The sequence below is a fragment of the Lissotriton vulgaris genome, chromosome 1_1, assembly GCF_964263255.1.
Source record: "Lissotriton vulgaris chromosome 1_1, aLisVul1.2, whole genome shotgun sequence".
Classification (NCBI taxonomy): domain Eukaryota; kingdom Metazoa; phylum Chordata; class Amphibia; order Caudata; family Salamandridae; genus Lissotriton; species Lissotriton vulgaris.
The window spans coordinates 409199219-409219154 of NC_141685.1; the positions used below are offsets into that span (position 1 = coordinate 409199219).

Consider the following 19936-nt stretch of genomic DNA (forward strand, 5'->3'; position numbering starts at 1 on the left):
AATTATAAAGTTAGTGTTATCGGACGAATCCGACTAGATAGAGCTGAAACGAAAAAGGATCTGGACCCTTGGATAGTGAGGCTATGCTGGGGCACCGAAATGCCGAAGTTACCTATCCCAGGGGCTGCGGCTGCATAGGTCTTGAAGGACGTCGGGAATCCTCGTTGCAGTCTATGGAGCCTGAAAGAAGAAGTTGCTGGCAGGCGACCAGTGTTGGAGTTCGGAGTGATCCAAGCCTGGATCGAAGATGGAAGACACCTGTAAGCAGGGGGGACCAAGTTCTGAATCACTAGCCAGTGATTAGATGGGCACCAGGATGGCACCGGCTGGAGTCACCTCGAGCAGGTGAGTGGGCGACGCTGGGCTCTGCAGTCTCACGGAGAAGGAGGCGTTGTCGGCGACCAGGATGGAGGTGCGAGCTGTCCCACGATGGTATCTGCTGTCGACGTTGCTGGACCCAGGATTGGGGCAACAAGTCTTGGGAAATGCAAGCCCATGCGGTGGACTCAAAATGGCGTCTGGAGTGGACCAGGAGGGTCCAGGGTGCTCTTCTGTTGGAGGGGAGCAAGGGCCAGCCTGGAGCAACCAGACCGGCGGTGTTGATGTCGTCGTTAGTCGTCGGGAACGCCACAAGCCAGCAGGCCAGTAGCCAGACAACGCGGTGAGCAGCAAAGAGCAGAAGGGCCCCACGCAGATCTCGTGGATGCTGGGAGGCTGAACTTCGGTGCCGGAGCTGCTCAGGCTTGGGGCTTCTCGGACCCCAAAGCACTCACTCGAGGATCCCTCGGTGGTCGTGCTGGGCAAGCGTCGTGCAGTCCTGAAGATGGCCGGTCCCTCGAGGTCTCGTCATACCCACGAATCTCAGCTGGGCTGATGATGCAGGTTGAGGTCAGAGGTGCCAGGGAAGCCGGTTCTCGTCAAGCTGGGCAGTCTTGATCCGGAGGAGAGACTTACAGCAGACCGCGATGCTTGGATGGTGCCTGCGGATGCAGGGTGACTACTCCTTAGTCACAAGGGAGAAATCTTGAGAAGAAGTCAAGAGTTCCTTTCGTAGAAAGTAGTTTCAGGATTCAAAGATGATCAAATTTGGAAGGGGCCCGCTACTATCTTTATACTAGGAAAAGGGGCTGGCACGCGACTAGGTCCTGTCCATGGGTGGGACCAGGAAGGGGGGTGGTTACACCCCTCTCCCATGCCGGACTTTCCCCAGCTCAGGGGCTGGTGTGCCCCTGGAACTGGTTCTAGCCGGCAGATGCATAGTGAGCACCGGGGTGCCACTTGCAGTCACCTTCCTCTAAAGCCCTGCCTACCCAGGATACACAAAACCCTGTCTGGGATGGTGCTAGCACCGCCCCGGACAGGAAACCCTTTGTCCAAGCCTCCCTCGCTGGAAGGACTCCCAGCAGCAGGAGGTCAGACTTGTGTCTGTGGTGGCAGCATCCATTTTGTGATGCTGAGGCTCGAGTTAACTTTAACCGGGGTTCACAGTTACATACATGTCGTGTCCCTCTAGAAGGGTGGAATGCTAACCCCCGTCGCCAGAATTGGCGAGGGGTTAGATTCCAATTCGTATGACACCTTACTCGACATGTTTTGATAAAGCGATACCAGAGTTGGCATATAACCGCAAGGATTATAATGCACTTAAGAGTATATGGTACGCGTTATCATGGAACAGCTATTAGGACTTGGTTCCGCAAGCTGCAAACGGGCTCAGCTCATGCCAGAGCACCATCTCACACGATTCCAAGCACTCTGCCTTCAGGATTGTCAAGGCCTGCCATGGGAGTAACAAGTTTTGCAGAGTTCCCTGAGCACAAAAATATATGAGTATATCTGTTTGATTTATAGATGATATCAATTCAAACAATGAAAGTCCATATCCACGTATCCAAATTTGAAAAAAGTCCTTATTTTATTTCTCTTCCAGATGATCACGAAGACTTGTAGATACAGCAGTACAGTCCTGATATAATTTACAACAGCCAAACGCCAACACATGTTTCGTCAAGGGGCATCACCCAATGACTTCCTCAGGGCAAAAGAATGATATAACTTGCAGATGTAAGAACGGCTCAGTATCAGGAGTTTCTATAGAACAATCCACCTTTGAATGGTATTGTATTTTATTCCTCACTAGTGTCTTCGACAGTATACCAATCTCATTATGAACACGACAGGCAAAATAAGCCTGTGTATCAAGAGAACATCGAGTATATCTCGGGCTCCCGTATACAATGTATACGGGAGCCCGAGATATACTCGATGTTCGAACATCTGCACAGTGAGTCAGTTGTATTCAAGCCATAGTGGAGTGGTGTGGCTCATGGGTTAGAGGCGGCAGACCCGGAAGCAGGAGTCGGCCCGGGACCAGGGTTCAATTCCCGATGCGGCAGGGTCGTGGACCAGGGTCAGTGGACTCGATAATTCTCGCCTCAGTGCCTACTCTAACCAAGGGTCCCACTCTGCAACTCTTGGCATTAGCTTGCCTAATCTCCACAACGGCCCCATCAACGCCGGGGATGCCTGGCTCCACCTTGGGGACTCCCAGTAGGGACCATCCCACAGGGAAAGCCAGGATGGGTTCCCCAGCGGTATACCGCGCCAGGATACTCTGGTAGTAGTTGTGCACGTTACAAAACAGCATATAACATAACATAACAGCATATTGTGAACTTCACTGCATCTCTCCCATTTGTAACTGCTTGTGAGATAATGGCCTGGGCCTTCACTGGGACCTGTGGCAGCACCTACGCAACCATTTTCCATAGTGTGTGATAATAACGGCCCAATAAACATGCAGTGTTCACTGACCGCAATGCAAGGCTAGCAGAAAAAAATAATTCTTTCCCAAGCTGTCCAGCCTCTTGGATTCCCTGTCCAGGGGAGAGGCAGGGAACATGCCATGGGAAGTGGAGGTTTGGACCACCAAGCTCTCTGGGGTAGAGTGAGGAAATATGGGTTCCCTGGAGCGGGGCGGTGGGCAATTGTCCTAGTCACAGGAGCCCCTGTGCTTGGTTTGGACCAAGTCTCCAGAAGAACATTGGTGAGGGCTTTGTTGAACAGGAGTAAGGATTCAGAGGAGGAGACTCCCAGTTGCAGCACCTCCGTCAAGTTGTTAGTCTTCACTGCCACCGAGGGCAACTGAAGGTCGAGGACCTCAGCCGCCCTGTGCACCCCGATTGCATATGTAGGTGTCTCCTCCATAGCCATGGTAGGGGGAGACAGAATGCCAGTACCTGGAGACCTGCTGGTATCACCCAGTTCCTCATAGCAGTCCATATCCTACTCATATTGATAATCTAAAGGGTCTAGAGACCACTCCCATTGCTCCCAGAGGCAGAGTTCTTCAGACTAGGGCTCAGGCTTTGACCTGGGACAATGGGGTCCTATTGGCGCCGGTCGACACAGCTCTGGGCTTTGTGTCGTCAGGGGTCACAATGGGGCTGGAAGCGCCAGGAGCAGGTCGTAGTTGCGCAATCGGGGCTGAGCCGGGTCCATGACTGGTTCCATGGAGGCCCATTGGATCCAGAGCCACCAACCCAGATGGGGCCCATTCCAATACTGTTGGTCCTGAAGGCACATTGGATGGGGTCCACCCGCTCAAAAATGTGACACATGGCCTCATAAAATTCTCAAATTTGAGCAGGGGTCGCTCCGGCTCACCGAAAAACTGGGGAGGCGCAGATTCGGCCCAGGCTCATGTTCCGTTGAACCAGGCCTCGAACACCATTGCCCCTTCGTCGCGTCGGCGGTAGGGAAGTCGAAGCATGCTTCATCCTCTTGTGTTTTTTGTGCCTCTTACCTGAGTACCCAGACTATTTTGAGTCTGTTGATGAGGACTTTGGTCTCCTGGAAAGGTCCATAGACCTTCCTCTCGAGTGGGACCGGGAATTACATGGAGTTGAATGCAAGGCTGCTAGCCTCCAGGACCATTACCTCAAAGCCTTCGGTGTAATTGCTGGTCAGTCGTAGCACGACTTGGAGTTGTGTTTGGCGCTCCAGACACCACAAATATACAAGGTGCGGGTACGTCACTAACATGGCGCGGTGACAGGCGCTACAGGCTGTCTTAATCAATGACATCCTCGACACACCAGGAGTAGAATACCTCAAAAAGGTTGACAAAACGTCACAAAAATCCTGTAAGCAATGGACATAGGTTCAACTCTTCTCTCGGATCAGCGCTCACTGGCTTGGAAAGAAAACATTATGACAGCGTGCCCAGGTGGCGCCTATAAAACTGACGCGGACGTCACTTCCAGACCAGAGGCTCGTAGGGGTACTGTTCCTAAACAATCTTCCGGATCCAGTCTGGCATGTGGGGAAAACAGTTGTAAGGGCTTAATATATCAATTGTTTTGTTTAGAGAGACTGACAAATGGACTCCTTTTTAAAGCACTTTTCCAGTTGTTGCTGCTTTACAATTTGACACTGTGTGGATTTTGGCCAAAATAATCAAACTAATAGTATGGATACACTTTCTGACACAATGTTGCAAGAGGTCTCTTGTTTTTTCCTCCGAGACACTGACACTTTGATGTCCCTGAGTAAGTGCTTAAGCAACCATATTCTTTCTGCATTTCAAAAGTGGTCATTCATGTTTTTCAGAAGCCCTTAGTGTCTTAACACCCATTATAGTTTTCGCTTCCACAGCCAAATAACAGCCTTGACCACAAAGTAACTATTTATGTGTTGGATGTGCAATAAACTGTGTCCCCACTTCGGCTGAAGGAATCATTTCCTTTCCATGAATGTTATACTTGTATATGTCACTTTAGCTCCTGCAGCACAACTAACTTACATTTGGCAACAATATATCTGTAAGAGACATTAGTTAGTGATGGATTCCTTACCTTAGAATTAAACCCAGGTGTCAAAAGTGGATCCGGAAAGTTTATTAGCAGTACCCCTGCACGTCGGAAGGTAGCGTTGTGCAGGTCCGCGTCCGTCGTAGGCGGGATGATCATCGGGATGATGTCGCGGAAGCCACTTAGAAGCCGCCCTCGCGTGCGGACATCAGTTCTGTACACGACTTTCCGCGTCAGGAACGCAGAGCCATGCAAGATACTGACCACTGGTGCATTGAAACTAGGGCCCTGAAAGGGATGCCCTTAACCCTAGGAATCAGTTTCGCAGACTGTGGAGGATGGGTGGGACGGTAAGGAATCTATCACTAACCAATGTCTCTTAGAGATCTATTGTTACGAAGGTAAGTTACTTGTGCATCTGAAAGAGACACGTTAGTGATAGATTCCTTACCTTAGAATAGATACCCCAGAAATACCAACCCCAGTGGTGGGTCTGCGACCCAAGATCACACCAGAAAGTCACGGAGAACAGGACTGCCAAAGTTGCCATCTCTCCAGACTTAACTGTCAAGGCAATAATGCTTAGTGAAAGTGTGCAGTGAGGCCCATGTGGCCGCCTGACAGATGTCATGCAGGGGGACACCACGTCCCATTGCAGTATTAGCTGCTGTCGCCCTGGTAAAATGAGCGCACAACACCACCAGAGGTTCCTTTTTAGCCAGAGATTGCCCAGCGACAGGACCCCTGACCCCCACCGACGCAAGACGACCCGACAAACCTACGACGCCGCAGCCCTCAACGCACTCAATACCGGCCGAAAGCCCACCTGCTGCCGAGCCGCCCCGAAACGCTTCCACGGACCATTCACCTGCACAACCTGCAAGTTCACCTGCCTCCGAACATGCCCGCCAAGCCAAACCCCAGCAACGACCTCAAGTGCATCCTGCTCAACACCCGCTCCGTCCACAGACACGCAGTGGAACTTGGGAACCTCCTCGACACAACCTCACCAGACATCGCCTTCCTCACTGAAACATGGATGAACGCCTCCTCAGCCCCCACATCGCCGTCCCTGATGGATACAAGATCATCAGGAGGGACCGCGTCAACCAGACCGGAGGAGCCATCGCCATAGTCCACAAGAACACCATCCGCATCACGACCGACGCCGACGACACCTTCGCCACCGCCGAACACCTCCACTTCCAGATTCACACCGACCCAAAGACGACCCTCAGAGGCACCCTCATCTACAGACCCCCGGGACCACGCGCACAATTCAGCGAAGACATCACTGACTTCATCAGCCCACACGCCCTCCCCTCCGCCGACTACATCCTCCTAGGGGACCTCAACCTCCACCCGGAGAACAGCAAGGACCGCAACACCGTCACCCTGCTGGACAACCTCGCCAACCTCAGACTCAAGCAACTGGTCAACACCCCCCACTCACTACGCCGGCCACACTCTTGATCCCATCTTCTCATCCAGCAAGCACATCGCCTTCAGCCACTCCACCGGACTTCACTGGACCGACCACAGCTGGGTCCACTTCAGCTTCAGAAAAACCACCATCCACCACCACCGCAACAGATCCCTCACAGAAGCTGGAGCAAGATCACCGCCGACCAGCTCACCACCTCCCTCAGCCAAAACCCACCGGCTAGCACACCGGACCCCAACGAAGCAGCCCGCAACTTCACGCAGTGGCTGACCGCCTGCGCCGACAACCTCGCACCACTGAAGAACCCTCCCAGCAAACCTAGAAGCAAGAAGGCCCCCTGGTTCACCGACAAACTCAAGGACTCCAAGAAGACCTGCCACACCCTCGAGAAAGCCTGGCTCCACGACCGGACCACTGACAACATGACCGCCCTCAAACACGCGACCCGTAAGCACCACCTGCTCATCCGCACCGCCAAGAAGAAATCACTAAAGGATCACTGGACAACAACGCCCACGACAGCAAGGAACTCTTCAGCATCGTCAAGGAGTTCTCCAACCCCAGCACCGGCAACATCGACATCACCCCGTCACAAGATCTTTGCGACTCCCTCGCCTCATTCTTCCACCGCAAGATTGCCGACATCCACAACAGCTTCGGCGCACAGTCCACGCACCCAACCATCGAACCAACGCTACAGCCCGCGCGATGAACACCATCCACTGCGGATCACCGACTGACCCCTGCCCCCACCACATCTTCAACAAGGCCGACTCCACCATCGCACCCCAACTCCGAGACGTCATCAACACCTCCTTCGACACCGCCACCTTCCCGGAGAGCTGGAAGCACGCCGAGCTCAGCGCCCTACTGAAGAAACCTACAGCGGACCCCACCGACCTCAAAAACTTCCCCCCATCTCGCTCCTCCCTTTTCCTGCCAAAGTCATAGAGAAGATCGCCAAACGACAACTCGCCGCCTTCCTCGAGACGAATGGATCTCTCGACCCCTCGCAGTCCGGTTTCAGAGCCAACCACAGCACCGAGACCGCTCTCATCGCAGCCACCGACAACATCCGAGCCCTGCTCGACAACGGGGAAACAGCAGCACTCATCCTCCTGGACCTCTCCACAGCGTTCGACAATGTCTGCCACCGCACCTTAGTCCAACGCCTCAGCAACACCGGCATCCAAGAGAAGGCACTGAAGTGGATCATCTCATTCCTCGCCGGAAGAACACAGAGAGTCCGCCTCCCCCGTTTCGATCCGAGGCCACAGAAGTCATCTGCGGCGTCCCGCAAGGATCATCACTCAGCCCCACCCTCTTCAACGTCTACATGAGACCGCTCGCCACCATCGCACGCCAACACAACCTCAATATCATCTCATACGCCGACGACACCCAGCTGATCCTCTCCCTCACCAGAGACCCAGACACCGCCAGAACCAGCCTCCACGAAGGGATGAAAGAGGTCGCCGAGTGGATGAAGAACAGCTGCCTGAAACTGAACTCAGACAAGACGGAAGTCATCATCCTGGGACCATCGCCCTCCGCCTGGGACGACTCGTGGTGGCCCCCTGCCCTGGGCACCGCCCCCAAGCCCACAGACCACGCACGCAACCTGGGATTCATCCTGGACTCCTCCCTCTCGATGACCAGACAAGTCAACGCCGTCTCCTCATCATGCTTCCACACCCTGCGCATGCTCCGCAAGATCTTCCGATGGATCCCGACTGAAACCGGGAAGACGGTCACCCAGGCCCTCGTCACCAGCCGACTGGACTACAGAAACACCCTCTACACCGGAACCACAGCCAAGCTACAGAAAAGACTCCAACGCAGCCAGAACGCCTCCGCCCGACTCATCCTGGACATCCCCCGACGCAACCACATCTCCGGCCACCTGAGGGACCTGCACTGGCTCCCCATCAACAAGAGGATCACGTTCAGGCTCCTCACCCACGCACACAAGTCTCTCCACAACCTGGACCCCAAGTACCTCAACGACCGCCTGACCTTCCACACGCCCACCCGCCAGCTACGGTCTGCTAGCCTCGCCCGTCGTACCACACATCCAAAGAGCCACCGCCGGAGGCAGATCCTTCTCCTACCTGGCGGCCAAGACATGGAACTCCCTCCACACCCACCTCCGGCTGACCCAGGACCACCTCTCCTTCAGGAAGCAACTGAAGACCTGGCTGTTCGAGCAGTAGCGAACCCCTACCCCAAGCGCCTTGAGACCCTCCCGGGTGAGTAGCACGCAATACAAGTGGCATGATTGATGATTGATTGAGAATAACAGATTTTTATACAGGAGAAGACACAGCGGGAGTTCTCTTGTGTATAGCTCGGCCTTTCTTGGCGCCTACGTAGCCAACAAAGAGCTGCTCATCCACCGGGAGCTGTTGTGAGCGATTCAGGAAAAATGAGAGCGCACGTTTTGGTTCCAGAGGGTGGAGCTTTTCTTCTTCTCTGGAAGGATGTGAAGGCAGAAAGAATGTGGGCACGGTGATAGTTTGCCCGATGTGGAAGGTAGCAACTACTTTTGGCAAGAAGGAAGGATGAGTGCGAAGCACATCCTTGTCAGGATGAATAGACAGAAAGGGAGGTTTACAGTTAAGAGCCTGGAGCTCACTCACACGCCTAGCGGAGGGGAGGGCAACCAGGAAAGCAGTCTTCAAAGTTAATAAACGAAGAGGACAGTTGTGCAGCGGCTCAAAGGGAGCGCACATCAAATAGGTAAGAGCCAGATTCAAATCCCACTGCGGCATGGCTAAAGGAATAGGAGAGAAAAGGTGAGTAATGCCTTTAAGAATCTCTGAACAACAGGGGACTTGAAAAGAGAGGGCTGATCAGTGAGCCTGAGAAAAGCCGAAATTGCTGAAAGGTAGCCCTTGATAGTGCCCAGAGCAGAGCCCTGCCGGGCCAGAGAAAGAAGGAACAAAAGGACCTCAGAAAGAGGGACAGAAAGGGGATCCACAGTCTTGGCTGTGCACCATGCCACAATTTTTTCCACCTGCAGGCGTATACAGATTTAGTGGAGGGACGCCTGGCTGCCACAATGACATCACAGACTTCGGGAGGCAAGTAAAATGGAATCAACTGTCACCGCTCAATCTCCAAGCAAGGAGGTGGAGGCTGGACAGGTTCGGGTGGAGAACCGTCTCCTACTGCTGCAACAGATGATCCTCCCGCAGAGGGAGTCAGGTTCATACTGAGTAGCTCGGGGTACCTAACTCTTCGAGACGAGTCTGGTGCCAGAAGGATGACCTGGGCCCAGACGCGCCTGATGATCTTCAGCACTCTGGGCAGAAGAGTTATAGGAGGAAAGGCATAGAACAGACCGCAGATCAACTCGCGACAAAAAGCATCGCCGAGCGAGTGCCGCCTTGGAAATTCCAACACGCAGAACTGCAGACATTGCGTGTTCTCTTCTGTCGTGAATAGATCTAACCAAGGCTCTCACTGTTGAAAGAGACCTTGCGCCAACTCCGAGTGAAGACACCAATCATGATCCATCAGACACCGGCGGTTGAGTTTGTCCGCCCTGACATTCAAAGAACCTGCCAGTTGGTGAACCGTCAGGGAAATGCTGTGACGTTCCAGCCATGTCCAGAGGTGCAGAGCCTCCTGACATAAGGTCCACAACCCCACCCCACCCTGTTTGTTGCAATACCACATGTCGGTGGTGTTGTCAGTGAACACCAGCACCACCTTCCCCCTGACAGAGGGAAGGAATGCCTTCAGTGCAAGAAGGATCACCCGAAGCATCAGAAGGTTGATATGAAGCCGGGAGTCTGCCAGAGACCACAGGCCTCTGATCTCTGCCTCTCCCATGTGGCCCACCTTCCCAGGAGGGACGAATCCGTCACCACTGTGTGCTCCGGTTGGGGAAGGGAGAATGGTCTGCCGCTGACCCAATGCTGATTTGTGAGTCACCACTGCAATTGTTGTGCAGTGCCCTCCGAGATCTGGACATAGTTAGACAGGTTCCCCTCATGCCGCTGCCCACTGGAACTTTAGGTCCCACTGCAAAGCACGCAAGTGCCACCTGGCATGGTTGGTCAGCAGGATGCAGGAGGCCCTAAGTCCCAGCAGCCTCAAGGTCGTCTTGACCGAAACCCAGGACAAGGGTTGAAAGATCGGAATCATAGCCCAAATGTCCTGGACTCGCTGTTCGGGAGGATAAACCAGACACTGCGTCGTGTCCATAACCGCTCAGATGAAGATGAGCTTCTGGGAGGGAATCATGTGCGACTTCGGCAAGTTGACGGAGAACCCCGGCAAACGCAGGAGTTCGCCGTAGTCTGGAGGTGGGAGACGACTGCCTGGGGCGAGCCCGCCTTGAACAACCAGTCGTCGAGATAGGGGAAGACTGAAACCCCTGATCTGCGCAGATGAGCTGCGACCACCGCCATCGCTTTGGTGAACACCCGAGGGGCGCTGGTAAGGCCAACGGGGAGCACAGTGAACTAAAAATGCTACTTGCCCACAGTGAATTTCAGGTAACGCCAATGGGCTAGCAGGACGGGAATATGAAAATAAGCGTCCTGCAGGTCTAGTGCCACCATCCAGTCTTGTGGTTCGAGAGCAGACAAGACCTGAGCCAGAGTGAGCATTTTGAAATTCTCCTTACGGAGTAAGCGATTTACGCTCTGAAGGTCTAAGATGGGACGTAGACCCTTGTCCTTCTTTGGAACCAAGAAGTAATGGGAGTAACAACCTAGACCTACTTCTAGCATCGGAACGCGCTCGATGGCCCCCTTGGCCAATGAGTGCCGTAACTTCCTGCAGGGGAAGTGCCAAATGATCCCCCCCCCCCCCCCCCCCCCCCCCGACATGCAGTGGAAGAAAACAAGTTACTTACCTGTAACTTCAGTTCCCCAGTATTGGTAACTTTCATAGATTCCCATGCTTTGTATCATTCCCCGTCGTCGGAATGGGAGTCTCTGTAACAAAAATACCATAGCTGTAGGTACAAAAGACAAAGGAAAAAGGCCTATGCCTCATTCCCTTTTGTAGCATATCACCCTCTTTTTGTAAAAGAGATCAAACTTAGGCATCATTTAATCAGAAGTGCCTCACCCCTTAGAACCTTCCTGAAGGAACCTCAGAGCCTCAGATTTTCGTAGCCGTTGTGTACTTAGACACCATATCTGTTGTAGGCTGAGCTTTCCTCGGGGAGGCGGGTGGGCGGATGGGAATCTATGAAAGTTACCAATACTGGGGAACTAAAGTTACAGGTAAGTAACTTGTTTTCTTACCCCAGTATTGGAACTTTCATAGATTCCCATGCTTTGTATCAGAGTAGTAAGCAGTTAGCAAGAAAATCACATTTTGCATCATAAATTATAGCAACAGGCAACATGATATAAGATACAAAATGTGAAAGACGGAAGGTGGGAAAGAAAGGAAAGCTCACCATCAGTGGAAGAGGTTCCTCAGGACAGCCTGTCCTACTGCCGCATCATCTTGTTGCAGAGATTCCAAGCAGTAATGCTTGGTAAAGGTGTGAACGCTGCTCCAGGTAGCAGCTCTGCAAATGTCCTTAATCTGCACCCCCGCGAAGAGGGCTGTTGAAGAAGCCACTCATCTTGTGGAATGTGCTCGGATCTTTCCAGTTAGAGGTAATCCTGCAGCCTTGTGACAATGCTGAATGGCACTTTTGATCCATCTTGAAACACCCTGTTTGGATAGCGGAAGGCCTTCACCTGGACCGCCAAAGGAGACAAATAGCTGTGAAGATTTTCGAAAACCTTTAGTACGTTCTAAATAGAATTTCAAGCACCGTTGCACATCCAACGAATGCAATGCTCTTTCTGCTGGCGTAGTAGGTTGAGGGAAGAACGCCTTCAGAATGACCGGTTCATTCAAGTGGAAATCCGAGGGAACCTTAGGCATGAACCTGGGATTAGTTCTCATGATCACAGTGTTTCTCTTGAATTGAAGGAAAGGTTCTTGGATGGTCAAAGCCTGTAATTCTCCAACACGCCTAGCCGACGTGAAAGCAAGGAGGAGAGTCAATTTCCACGAAAGATATTTCATGTCAGAACGATGGATTGGTTCAAATGGACCCTTCATGAGTTGAGAAAGGACTAGATTTAAATGCCATGTAGGAGGGGCGGTCTCACCGATGGATAGACCCTGAACAAGCCCTTAAGAAATTGCTTGATAATCCTGGAAGACCACAAGGAAGGACCGGATACTGTCCTTCTGATCCTTGACAAAGCAGCCAAATGGACCTTAATTAATTAATGAATGGGCTAGTCCCGACTTAGCCAAGGACAGCAGATAAGGTAGGATCTGATGAGGCTTGGAATTGAAAGGATCAATGCTTTCTTTCTTACACCAGCAACAAAATCTTTTCCACTTAAGGCTGTAAGTCCTGTTCGTTGAAGGAGCCCTTGCCTGGGACAGAACCTTTTTAATCTCTCTTGATAAGGGCAGGTTCATAAACTCTCGCTGCTCAGGAGCCATGCAGTCAGGTGTAACGATTGTGGATCTGGGTGCCAAATTTGTCCGTCGGACATCGTGAGAAGATCCGGCAGAATCCTCAAAGGAAGGGGAGGAGCTAGCGACAACAGATGGAGCTCCGTGTACCAGAACTGCCTCGGCCAAGCCAGGGTTATCAGGATCATCCTGCATGGCTCCACCTTGATTTTCCTGATAAGTCGTGGGATCAGAGGAATGGGAGGAAAAGCGTAGACAAATGTCCTCGACCATGCTATCGAAAGCGCACTCCCCAGTGAACCTTGATGGTGAAGCCTGCTTGCGTAAGACCGGCATTTCTTGTTGGTCGGAGTGGCAAAGAGATCGATCTCCGGGCTGCCCCACTGGCTGAAGATCTCTTCCAAAACTGTCTGATTCAATTCCCACTCGTGGCTGACTGAGGATGACCTGCTCAGCCTGTCGGCGTTTTCGTTTAGGATCCCTGGTAAGTATTCTGCCTTCAGTGATATCCTCTGAATGATCGCCCATTCCCAGATCTGTTGAGCTTCTTGCGACAATGGACGGGATCTGGTTCCTCCTTCCTTGTTCACCTAGTGCATGGCCATGGTGTTGTCCGTCCTGATAAGCACTTGCGAACCTTCTAGGCGAGGAAGAAAAGCTTGCAGAGCCAGTCTTATCGCCCTTAGTTCTAAAAGGTTGATGTGGAGACCTTTCTCCTGGGGCGACCAATGCCCGCTGACATGTAGGTCTTGCATCACTGCTCCCCAACCCTCCAACGACGCGTCCGTTGTCACTTCATGTGGGGACGGGTCGCTTACGAAGGATAGACCTTGGAACAAGTTGTTTTGATCTGTACACCATAAGGTTGCGTCTTTCATCCTCGGAGTGACCGTCACCATGTCCTCGAATGAACCGTGGACCTGTTGCCACTGGTTGTCCAGTTCCTCCTGCAGAGGACGCATTCTGAGTCTGCAATGGGGAATCAGTGGAATACACGATGAAATCACCCCCAGTAGGGATTTGTATCGGCGATCAAGAACAACACCTTCTTGCCCGTAAGTCCCGAGCCAAGGTCTGTAATTTTTCCCTCCTTTCCAGAGTAGGGAAGGCTCTTGAGAGGTTTGAATCCAAGAGGGCCCCCAGGAAGCGAGCCTTTTTTGACGGGACCAGAGAGGACTTCTCGTTGTTTAGAGTGAGGCCTAGATTCTGGAAAGATACCGTAAAAGCTTGAACAGCCTCTAGCGCTGCCTCCCTGGACGGAGCTTTCAGCAACCAGTCGTCCAGGTAGGGGAAGACTTGGAAATGGTTCCTTCGCAGGAAAGCTGCTACTGGCGCCAGCACCTTTGTAAAAATTCTCGGGGCTGAGCGGAGTAGAAGGGTAAAACTCTGAATTGAAAATGGCTCTTGGCTACTGTGAATCGCAGAAACCTTCTGTGTGCTGGGTGGATCGGAACATGGAAATACGCATCCTCGAGATCGAGCATGGCCATGAAATCTCTCGGATTGATGAGCTTCAAGATGTCCTGGAGAGAGACCATCCGGAAAGAAAGGGAGATGAGATAGGTGTTTAGCTCCCTGAGGTCTAAAATGGGGCGCCATTTTTCTAGCGTTTTCCTCACCAGGTAGAACCTGGAATAAAATCCTTGTCCCTTTTGGTTTGAGGGAACCGGCTCTATCGCTCCCTTCCGGAGCATCTGTTGGACCTCGAGCCGCGGGACACGCTGGTGTTTCGACGGAATGGCTGCCGGGGGCTTGGGTGGAGGGACTTGCGTGAATTCCAAAGTATGCCCTTTCCGAATGATGTTGAGCACCCAACGGTCCAATGTTATTTTGGACCAGTTTTGAAGGTATTTGGTGACCCTGCCTCCAACTGATGATTTCTTGAAGAAGGGTCCAGTAGGAAGAGGCAGGAGGCCGCTATTGGCGCTTGGACGAGTCCCGTCCTCGTCCAGCCTGTTTTCCCTTATTGTAAGGCCTGGAGTAGTTTGTCGACTGGCCCTGGCCCTGTTGATAGGGCTGACGGTATTGCTGGGAACCTGAGCCCGTGGAGGAGTAGCGCTGTTGTTGGAAGGACCCTCTATAGGAACCACCTCTGCCTCTGGCTCCTTTAAAAGGAGACTTGCGGTATTGAAGGGTCCCTAAGGACCTGGCAGTCTCCGTATCCTTTATTTCTTGAAGGGTATCATCGATGAGTTTCCCAAACAATGCCTCACCATCAAAAGGTAGATCAAGGACCTTGTTCTGGGTCTCAGGCCGGAACCAAGTCGCTTTGAGCCATCCTTGGCGACGAAGGACTGCCGCCCCAGCCAGGGATCGAAACGCTGTGGTTGCAATATCCATTGCATAGTCAATGATTTCCATTGAAGTCGCTTCTCCCTCCTGCAGGATCTTTTTTGCTTCAGATGTAGACTCCGGAGGCAGCTGGTCAATGTACGTGGCGTTATCGCACCAAAGCTGGCGGTCATACCTCCCCAAGATCGCCAGGGCATTAGCGGCCCGTACCAGTAAACTCGCCATTAAAGAGAACCTCTTCCCCGCATTGTCCAATCTCCGCCCTTCTTTGTCCGGTGGAGCTGTTAAGGGAGCAGAGGGGTTACGGGATTTTCTCTGCGCTGCCTGCGAGATAACAGAATCTGGTCTTGGATGACCCGTCAAGGCTGCGGGACCCTCATCGGGTGCCTTGTATTTCATGTCCAGACGCGGTGGCACAGGGACCACCGTCGCCGGGTTCTTCATGGCCTTAAGGCCCTCCTTCCACAAATGATCCACAATAGGGATGGATCTCGTCTATTTCCTAAAAGGCTCCTTTAAATCGTATAGAAAATAATCAGTAGTAACCTTAGGCATGGCCAATTTGAATCTGCCCGCTGCTCTCTCCATCAACTGATGAAAACCCCCGATGTCCGCTGGCGGGGAATCCGCCGGATCTGGGACTGGTGAAGTGGGAAACTCAATGATATATTCATCATATTCAGTATTCGGAATAGAGTCATGATCCGACTGCTGGTCCCCATCCGAGGAATCATCATGGACCTCTTGCAGCCCAGAGGAATCTTGTTGGAAAGATGACTGAGGCGGAGGAGAAATTTGAGCCTGTAAAATTGGCGTCACTGGTGAAGGCGAAAGTACTGCAGGTGTAGCAGATGCTGCCGGGACATGAAGTGGCCTATTCGCCCTAGATTTATAGTCTTGCAGCATGATCTTGGAGAAAAGAAGATGGCACCGTCACCATATCTTGGCCCGAATGATGTTGCGACTGGGCGTCCTGGTCCTCATCCTCTGACTCCCCTTCCTGAAAAAGCATAGTTGGTGGTAGGGGGGACACACTCTTCGGAGAAGTCATCTGCGGCGTGATTCTCGTCAAAGAAATGGTAATCCTTTTCTCAGAGGACATGCGTTGACGAGATCGGGGTCGTCTAAGTCGTCGACGAGGAAACTGTGGGCACACCAGCCGTCGTCAGTCGTCGATGAGACCGTCGTCGTCGACACAACCGTCGACGTCGTCACCATCGTCGTCGGTGACACTGTAACCTTCGTCGTCGACGGCGCCTTCGTCGGCAGAGTCTTCGTCGTCGGCGCCTTCTCCGTCGACGCTGACGTACCTGCCATCGACGGTACCTTCGTCCACTAAACTCCCGTCGACGATATCAACTTCGAAGCAGATTTTTTCATCGACGGAACCTCCGCCGTCGACGTCTTCGAGGACTTAGAACTCCTCTCAGAAGATTGGGAAGAAGGTTTTTTGAAGGCTGAGGCAGTCTTTTCACCTTTTGAAGGCGTAACAGGTCCTACTTTCTCCTTTTCACTACTGCGAGGAGATTTGCTGGGACCTAGGCTCTCAGACTCACTGGGGGTCTTTTTAGAGGCCTTAGAAGGTCTTTCCACAGAAGGGGAAGGAGAACCCATACCACTCTTCACTGACCTTCTTGAGGAAGACATCGACGCTGCATCCTCACTGTCACTAGAGACAGTATCCTTCCTGGACTTCAGCTTCTGGAGCCATGTCAAGAGTCTACTCTCACGGTCCCGGAGGGTCTTGGTTGAAAAGGTGCGACAGATCTTGCAGTCAGCAGCCTGGAGGTCAGGATAGAGGCAATAGATGCAGTCTTTGTGCTTATCCTCCACAAAAAGCCTTTTCTTGCCACAGGTGGAACAAGGCTTGAAAAGGGATTTTTTCTTCTCCATTTCACTCATCCTGGAAGGCAGTCAGTAATCCTGAAGAGAATATCCGAAGTAATTCCTTAGAAAAGTAGAAGTTGAGCAGAGCTCACAGGAGACTCCCTAAGCACAACGTGCGGTAGAAAATCTGAGGCTCTGAGGTTCCTTCAGGAAGGTTCTAAGGGGTGAGACACTTCTGATTGGCTGATGCCTAAGTTTGGTCTCTTTTACACAAAGAGGGGAATATGCTACAAATGGGAATGAGGCCTAGGCATTTTTCCTTTGCCTTTTGTACCTACAGCTATGGTATTTTTGTTACCGAGACTCCCATTGCGACGACGGGGAATGATACAAAGCATGGGAATCTATGAAAGTTCCAATACTGGGGTAACTGCAGTGGCATGGCTGGAGGGGTAGACTCGAAGGGGAGCGGGTAGTCCCTTCGAACAATTTCCAGAACCCACCTGTCCGATGTAATGGTGCGCCAGTGGGGGAGGTGATGACAAATCCTGCCCCCCCACTGACGTCTGGTGGGTCTGTAACACCGGACTAGGAAGGTGTGGAGGCACTGGTAGCGAGGGTGTTGGTGGACTGACCCGCACGCTGGCCCCCTGTTCCGCCTCTGTGCTGGGTCTGTTGCTGCGCAGGCTTGTTCTGAAATGAATGTGTTTACATGCCCCTTTCGGAGCTTCGAAAGGAACGAAAATCTGAAGCCGAAAGGCCTAAGGACTTGGTCATGGCCTGAGAGTCCTTGAAGCGCTCCAATGTGGAATCCGCCTTATCACCAAAGAGGCAAATGCCATCGAAGGGCATGTCCTTCAAAGTATAGTGAACTTGGCCGCATCTATCCCCTCCATAAGAGCTCGGGAGAGAACTGTCCGGGCCACCTCCGGACACTGAGGCAGCACCTGCTCAACCGCATCCCATATAGAATGGGAATAGCGGACCAAGAGACAGGCAATGTTCACAGACCTCAGTCCAGAACTTGCTGAAGTATATATCTTCTTGACAAACTGCTCCAATTTCCTGGATTCCTTGTCCAGTGGAGCAGAAGGAAACGCACTGGTGGACGTGGAGGCCTGAACCACCAAACTCTCAGGTGTAGGGTGCTAGGTGAAGGAGGCAGGGTCATCAATGAGTGCATCATTAAACAGCAACAGCAGTTCTGTAGAGGAGGAAGCTGGCCGAAGCACGTCAGTAAGTTGGTCCTGACAGTCACTGCAGGGAGCTCGAGGCCAAGAGCCTCGTCCGCCCTACGTAGCACTGTGGAAAAGGAACCACTCTCCTCCATAGTAGCTGAAGGGGCTGGTGAACCATGCGCCGGAGTGTAATCGGGGCCACCGGCCTCCAACTCCTCATCCCAGTCGGGGACAGACTCGCACTGTTCTGCAAGTGGGTCTTCAAACCCCTCCCAGTTCTCTCCTTCCTCTACAAAGGGACGAGGACGTGGGGGGATAAAAGGGTAAAAGTCCCCAATCGGCATCGGAGTCGGGTTGACATCCCTCCGGCACCGTGCCGACGCCCGAAAAGAAGTCTATGCCGGGCGTCGGCCGCCGGTGTCTGCATCGGCGCTGCCGCCATCGGTGATGTCGATGGGGGCCGTACGGGTTCCACCGGCAAGAACGGGGAGCTACAGCCAGAGCCATGGAGGCCTGTTGGCATCGACGACGTCGGGCCGGAGCCGGCGATGTCAAGGAATGCGGAGCAGTGGGGCGTCTAAAAAGCTCCAGTAACGTCATCTCGATGATGTTGCCAATGACACACGTGGAGCCAAACGACAACGCCTATCGACGTGCAGGGGTACTGCTGACGAAAGCCTTATGGATCCAGTCTGACGCCTGGGGATATTCTAAGGTAAGGAATCTATCACTAACGTGTCTCTTTCAGATATCCCTATAAACCAGGAGTCAGAGACTCAAAAGAACAGAGACAAAAGTCCCCAAAAACTCAGTAAAAAATTGACTGGGGGTACCGCTCTCTTTTTCCGCGCCAGCAAGCGCAGATCCGGAAAGAACGGACATCAGCGCGCGAGGGCGGCGTCTAAGTGGTTGCTGCAACATCATCCCGGCGATCTTGACGCCCATACGACAGACGCAGAGCCGCACAACGCCACCCTCCGACTCGCAGGGGGTACTGCTGACGAAAACCTTCCGGATCCAGTCTGACACCTGGGGGAAATTCTAAGGTAAGGAATCTATCACTAACGTGTCTCTTTCAGATATTATACGTTATATGGATAGTACTCTCTGTCTTGATAGTTCTTTACTTTGAGAGGCATCCTTAATAGTATAATATATAGCTAGAAAGTGTCTTGAGTACAACATTTCTCAATCACTTTAAACATAAATATGCAATTGTGAGTACAAGGAAAGCTACATGTACTAAGGCTTTAGGCTTAAAGGTAAAGACACTATTGTGGTCACTAGGTATTTAGTTAAGCCACAAACTGTTTACACATAATTCTTTTTTATTTAACTAGATAACAGGTTTTCAAAATACGCAAAAGGCTGTTGGGGGACCTTTACATATTTTGAATCCATAAAAAAAGCAGGACCATGAACCATGTGTAGGAAGGTGTATATCTGACTATGGTTGCCCCCAACTTTTTGCCTGGTGTGTTGCTGGTTTTTCGACTTAGTTGACCTGGGACCCTGCTATTCATGGCCCCAGGCCTACTGCTCTCTCTGTAAAATGGATTCCATGTACCTTAGGTACACATCTAATTGGATACTGAGTCACCTTATCAGCCCCTGTACAGTGTACCTTAGGTACCCAGGGCACAGGTGCACCCAGGGCCTACCAGGGGCTGCAGCATGTATTATGCCACCCCTGACTGGCCATCCAAATCTGACAACTGGCTGCACGACAGCTGGGGCAAGGTGGTGTAATCACCCTTTGCTTTAGATATAGTATTCCTATATCTAACCCTAAAATGGACACATGTATTCCTATCAGTCACTCCTATGGCAGGCCTTATCAATCCTGAAGGCAGAGTGCTTGGAATTATGTGAGATGGTGCTCTGGCATGAGCTGAGCCCGTTTGCAGCTTGCGGAACCAAGTCCTAATAGCTGT

General features: G+C 52.2%; 1 protein-coding gene across 3 annotated transcripts in view; it reads right to left on the reverse strand.

The window, feature by feature from the left end:
* Positions 1-19936, reverse strand: part of USP24 (ubiquitin specific peptidase 24) — a 1909144-nt gene that overhangs the window by 803810 nt on the left and 1085398 nt on the right. The gene's annotated exons all lie outside the window — the stretch shown is intronic.